A 6,434-nucleotide genomic window follows, 5' to 3' on the forward strand; every position below is an offset into this window, starting at 1 on the left:
GAGGAGGAGATGAGCAATGTCTCTGAGATGTCTCAGAGTGGGGGAGGTGAGCTGTAGGCAGGGATTTAAGTCTCACAGAATAGGAGCAATTTTCTCCCTCTCTAGGCTGTTACAGATGTGAAACAACTGGCAGGTCCTGCTTCCCAACTCCGGCCATCCCAGGGTATGGTACATCTCGAAGCCTTTGCATCCTATAGAAGAGCAGGGTGGGTGGACAGGGACACCAGGAAAAGGAGCCAGATGTGCACTCAGGGGTCCGCAGAGATCAGCATGTCCTGAGGGCAGGGGAGGCAGCACGCCCATCCCTGACTCTAGGTCACTGGAGAATTTTGCCTGGGAGCCCTGCCACCAGGCCTTCCTGTCTCCACCCAGAACTTGACCAAGCTGCTTTCCTTGTTAGGGTCTCACTTCCAGGTCCCACTATATCTTCCCAGGAGCCAAGCCTACAAAACACTTTAAAATTTGGAGTTAGCGGGAGGTAGTTTATTGAGTGCAAATACTCTGCGAGGTGCAACATGATTTGACTAGTAATGAGGCAACCATTCCACATAGAGTTCAGGTTCAAGGGCTACTTTCCAGAGGGGCCAGGCCTCAGTTTGCTTGTTCTGAGGGCAGGGGCTAACAGAGGCTGCCCAGTAATTCTCAGCAAAGGAAATAAACGAGCCCACTGGAGAGCAATGGTCACAATTAACAGTCTTAATTATGAATTAATAATTCATAATTATTCCAGACTTGCAGATAAGCACAAGCCCGTTGAAATTATTTCTCAGGGAGAAACGTAGTTGGAGGGGGTGGGGAGGGGACTTCAGTGCAGCCATTACTTCTAAAGGCCTTTACCTTCATGCCTCTGCTTCCCAACTAGGCCTGGGAGAGATTAGTTCGCTCCCTTGGCGGATTCCCCTCATAGCTACCTCCACAAAAAAGCCCCAACCACGGTGCCACACTGCCTCTCTGTTCTTCCCGAGGCCAGAGGGTCATCCCTGCCAGTGTGACCTCAGAACCTGGACTCTAGATTTCTGGGGTCTGTCTGTTCCCTGCTGCCTGGTTTGCTATTTATGTGTGGGTTCCCTGCAGGAGGGGCTGACACGGGGTTGTCCTGGGGAGGTGTGGCCACCTTTCTGGCTCTCTCCCTCTCACACCTCCCTTCTCCTGGGGATTGCCTAGGGGCCCTCCTGCTTTTGTGGAAAGTCACTTGAGCTCTGTGGGAAGGGAAACAGAGAGCACCTCTTCTCCTGTGGATGCTGCTGGTTCCAGATCTGGGCGTGAGTGGCTGACCCTGACCTCCGGAGCAGGCATACATGGCACCATTAATGGCTAGGAAGACTTGTCCAACACCAGAACCAGCTTCCTGATGCTTCCCTCCCCACACCCATAACTCCAAGTCCCCACTCCAGCAGATTTTAAAACATCTTAAAGGAACTCAAAGAGCTCAGATCATCGCTGCTGGGGGGGGAGGGGAGGGGGGAATCCCTCTCTCTCTCTCTCTCTCTCTCTCTCTCTCTCTCTCTCTCTCTCTCCTCTCTCATGATAAAAAGGAGAGATCCTGTTCTCCCAAATAATCAAAGACTTAAACCACAAAGGGGCCTTATCTTCCGGCCATTGGGAGATCCCTGACCACCTTCATCAAATGCTAAGGGAAGAGGTGAACAAATCATGGGCCAGGGGACCGGCATTAGAAAGGGAACCTGGATTTGCCTTCCCCTGGGCCTCATCACGTGTATCTAACACGCATGTCAGGCTAACTCTGCAGGATGAAGGGAATCTGGAACACTGAGACCTAAAAACACCCTTTTCCAAATCTGTGGGTGCAAGAACGTGCTTGGAAAGCTGCTCCCGGGCAAGGCGGATGGTCTGTCGAGCACAACGGCTGGGCATGGGGACCACACCCCCGCCCTTCCCTGGTTTCAGAGGAGCGTGGGTTAGGTGTGACCCAAGTTACCCAGAGAACAGTGGAAGCAGGACTGGATGCCACTCTTCTGGCCTCCAAATGCGAGGTCTTTAAATCCCTTCCCTCGCTCCTCCTATTCTCTACCCCTTGCCCCAGCAGACACTCCCAAATCCTAGCTACAACCATTTCTAAATGTGTGTGGGGGTGGGGGAGGGGGAGAGAAAAAGGGGAGGCAAACTTTTCTGGTCTACCATTTCCCCCCACCTGCAACTCCTGCCCCCTCCCCCAATTTTTTTCTCTCTCCCTCCTGAGCCTCCGCTCTTCGCTTCTTTAAAAAAAAAAAAAAAAAAAAAAAAAAAGCCGAAGAAGAAGGAATTTTCAATAGTCCCACTTGTCAAGCGAAGACCATCTTTTAACCTTCAACAGCAGCGAAAGCCGTGTGAACTCTCGGTGAACCAAGATTGAAGTCATAAATCACGCGTACAAAGGCGGCTGCGGAGGCTGGCGCGGGCTGCTGCACCTTTAACGCTTTCTGGGGCTGACAGGCGGCGGCCCAGCTAAAGTTCACCGCGCCGGGGAGGGCCCGCCGCCCCCGCCCCTCCCCCGCCGCCCGGCCCGGCCCGGCCCCGGCCCGCCGGCCCGCGCCCCGCGGAGGAGGCCCGAGCCGCGCTGGCGGAGGCCGCGGGTGTGCATTTTCGCTCCCCAAGCCCGCTGCATCCCGGTCGGCTATCGCCACCCCTCCGCCTGCAGCATTTACATGGGCAATCGGTCCACGCGGACACAGTCATGCAGCTCGTTTTGCCTGGGCATTTCCCGCAGGACCCCAGGAGAGGGGCCTCCCGCCCGGTCCCCCTGAGAGCCGGCATCCTTCCTCCCGGTCCTGGGGGTCCGGTGGGATCCGAGTGGGGACCAGAACACCTGGCGGAAACATGCCATATAATTAGAAGGGTTTTCTTCCTTCCTTCCTTCCTTCCTTTCTTTCTTCCTTCCTTCCTTCCTTCCTTCCTTCCTTCCTTCCTTCCTTCCTTCCTTCCTTCCTTCCTTCCTTCCTTCCTTTCTTTCTTTCTTTCTTTCTTTCTTTCTTTCTTTCTTTCTTTCTTTCTTTCTTTCTTTCTTTCTTTTCTTTCTTTCTTTTCTAAGAGGTTAGAAGCGGCTGCCGGGCTGAGCGGAGCGGCGGGCGGGAGAGGAGAGCCGCCCGGCCCGCCGCCCGGCGAGGTCCCAGCTCCCGGTGCAGCCGGACTCGTTCCGTTCCTCGGCCTCTCGGCCTCCTGCTCCCATCGGTTTCTCCTCCCTTCGCCATCTTCTCGGTTTAATTAAAGTTCAGCGACTCCACTTGCCTTTCCTTCCACTCTCGTTTTTTGTTTTGTTTTGTTTTGTTTTGTTTTGTTTTGTTTTTCTCGGAAAGCTGAAAGCAGACGGCCCAGCGGCCCCAGCACAGCCCGGGCTGTCGCCGGCGGGGCGTCCCCTAGCCGGCCTCCCTCCGCCTTCTGGACCGGGCCCCCCGCCGCTCCACCACCCCAAGGTGTGCCGCCGCTGGCCTGGGGGATCTGGACGACGGGGGCTGGGGTAAGAGTGTCCTGTCTTCCCCTGGACCCCCAGGCTCGCTCCAGAAAGTTTGAAGGGCGTATATACCCGGACTCAGCCACCCCGCTCCCCCAAACCCATGACCGACTAATCGATGACAAAAATCCCGTGATGGATTTGGTATATGTTAATTCACAATGCCCTTTCCTCCAGAATTTAACTATAAGTTAATACACACCGGAAACCACGCGCATACACGGTCGTTAATGGGCTTAGGTATTAGCGAGCCCTAACGATGCATACAAATGTGCTCTGCGCTCTGTAGGCCCCTCAAGATTTATGGGCCTTGAGCTCTCTGAAGCTGTAAACAAGGAGAAAAAAGAGAAAGAGAGAGAGAGAGAGACTGGGGAAAAAGAGACAGGGGCCCGGCTTACCCCTCCAGGTTTTGGGAGACAAGGGATCTTTGCAAGTGGGTTTTACTTATTTTCCTTTCCTGACCAGCTTCCCTCGCTGGCCCGCGTGGGTTTGGGTTGGGGCAGGGTCTGGAGGTGGTGTTTGTGGCTGAGAGCCGCTGTGCCGGTGTGCGGGGGCAGTGTGTTGTTTGCATGCTGGGGGTAGGAGGATGGCTGCCTCCTGTGAGTTGTTGTGCGGGGCCTGAATGGAGCAGGCACTGTGGGCATATGCTGTGTGCACACCTGCTAGGTGTGTGTGTGTGTGTGTGTGTGTGTGTGTGTGCGTGTGTGCATGTGTGACAAGCAGGCTTCTCTCTGGATCTGGCTGCTGTCCTCTGAACCCAGTGAACAAATCTCCAACAGCCATCATAATAACAATAAATAAAGACAGTAGTTAACAGCCCCTCCCTAGCAGGATAACAGTAAAAGGCAAGAGGAGATATTTGGAAGAGGGGATGGGGAAGGAAGGGGTCATGGTCACTGAATCTGAGGGGAAGGCAAGAAGAGAAGTTAGCATCTTCGTATGTCCTTGGGGGGCTGGGGCTGGGACCCCAGGAGGAGGTTCCTCAGCCAGAGGAGCAGAGGGGGGCCAGGAGGCCGCTCTTGCCTGCTGCTCTTTTCCAGCTTTTGCTTCGTGTGATCAGGGGAGGGCTGGTGGCTTTGGGGACTTTCTGGAGCCCCTGTTTTAAAGAGGCCAACCATGTAGGGTCAGGCCAAGGGGCAGACGCGGGGGAGGCGAGGACCACAGCTTGGGCTGTATGCTGGCAGGAGGAGGTGCCCGGAGGAGACCTCGGCCGGCCAGGCAGTGGGGGGATTTATGGCCGTGGAGAGAGGGGAGAGCAAGGGCAGGGCTCGGTAGGCCCAGTGAAAGTTTCCTTCCTAGGGTCTTTGGAGAGAGAGAGAGAGAGAGAGAGAGAGAGAGAGAGAGAGAGAGAGAGAGAGAGAGAGAGAGAGAGAAAAGAAGGAGAAAGGGGAGGCCCGTGTAAATTTCCTTCACGAGCTAGAACAGAGCGAATTTCCATGAAGGAGGAGAAGACACGGCCCCGGATCCTTCCCTGGACGCCTCACTCTCCCAGGTACAGTTTTCTGATGATTACATGAATTTATTTTTTTAGGGGAGGACAGAGTCAGGGGGGTAGAGTTATGGCACCGGCCGGGAGGAAGCCACCCCCTAGTTCCACAGTTTCGGGTCTAACGAAATCCCCCCTTTAACAACAATTGTATCTACAAAAAAAATCAAGAGGAGATATAAAAACACAAATTAGCCAACTTTTACAAGAGAAGAAAAGAAAATCACCATAACAAATGAGCGTGAGGGCTTCTGAAAGATTTAAGTCACAAACCTTTTCAGAGGTTTGGGTGCTTTTTCCACAGCCGGCGAAAAGAGACACTCCGCACCAAGGCGCTCCTTTATAAACGCAGCGCACACAGATTCCAGAGACCCCGGGAATCCTCGGAAGTGCAAACCACAGAGTGGAGGACACTACGGTAGCCAATTGGGCAAAAGTAAATAAAAGAAAACAAATCTGGCCGCACGGCTGAGGGCAGGACGCGGAGGGAAGAGGCTCGGGTCTGGGTTCCAGGCAGCCGCCGCCGGGCGAGGCAGCGGCCGGGGGATGGGGTGTCAGGGCCGGCAGGCACCGCTCGCTCACTCGCTCGCTCGGTCTCCCTCCCAAACCCAGCCTGCAGCCTGCTTCTCCCCAGCCTCCGGACCCTTCTGCTCTTGGCCCGGATGCCAGGTTGGGGCTTCCTTAGTGCAAGGTTTTGGGGCCCAAGATGGGGGCAAAGTGACTCAAGCCAGTCTCTGCTCCGTTTTTCTCCCCTAGGCCTCGCCGCTTGCCGAGCCCTCGGCCGGCCACCAGGAGACGGAGCGGAAGGAGCCTGCGGGCTGCAGGGCTTCCCAGAGTCCAGCCACCTCCACCTCTGTGCCCTGTCATATGTGACTGCGCTCCCGTCAGGATTACCTTACAAAGAAGAAGAAGGAAAGCCGGGTGTTTATAGCTAGTTCTGCTGATCCGTTCACATCTGGAGGGTTTATTTATAACTCCCACTAGAACTCTCTCTGTTTGGAAGCGCCGGTGGCTCCATTGACAGACTGATGCCTAGAAAATATTGCTCTATCTCTAACCATACCTAAATGTGCTGTGGTTGTATTTACAGATTTATGCTCGAGGAAAATATAATTATTTCCATTGTGTTTGTGCATATACAATAGTTACAGGAGCAGATTTATATATGGGAAAATATACGACTCTCTTATAGCCATCCAGCTTTATGGACATTTGATATCCTGACAGATTTATAACTCCGAGCAGCTATATAGATAAATGTATATCGTTGAAATTACATACCAGGAGATATATACTTATTGATTGTGATATAGAGTGGTTAGAGCATTCACTTAAAGCCATATATGGCGATGGAGATATTTCTATATTATTATCAGTATATATAGGCATATCTATTTATAACTACATAGTTATAAAAATAGACATAAGTAATTATAGTCCTATATGTACATGCTGCTATCTCTCTTGAGAGTTATAGACACTTGCGAATATAACTCCATA

General features: G+C 53.3%; 1 long non-coding RNA gene across 1 annotated transcript; it reads left to right on the top strand.

The window, feature by feature from the left end:
* Positions 1 to 4,046: 4,046 nt before the first annotated feature.
* Positions 4,047 to 6,128, top strand: LOC311620053. Its single transcript, XR_014794625.1, has 3 exons — positions 4,047 to 4,940; positions 5,239 to 5,370; positions 5,691 to 6,128. It is a non-coding gene; the product is annotated as an uncharacterized lncRNA (long non-coding RNA).
* The last annotated feature ends 306 nt before the right edge of the window (positions 6,129 to 6,434 follow it).

This window comes from Pipistrellus hanaki, assembly GCF_964339955.1.
Source record: "Pipistrellus hanaki genome assembly, chromosome: 3".
In the NCBI taxonomy this organism is placed as follows: domain Eukaryota; kingdom Metazoa; phylum Chordata; class Mammalia; order Chiroptera; family Vespertilionidae; genus Pipistrellus; species Pipistrellus hanaki.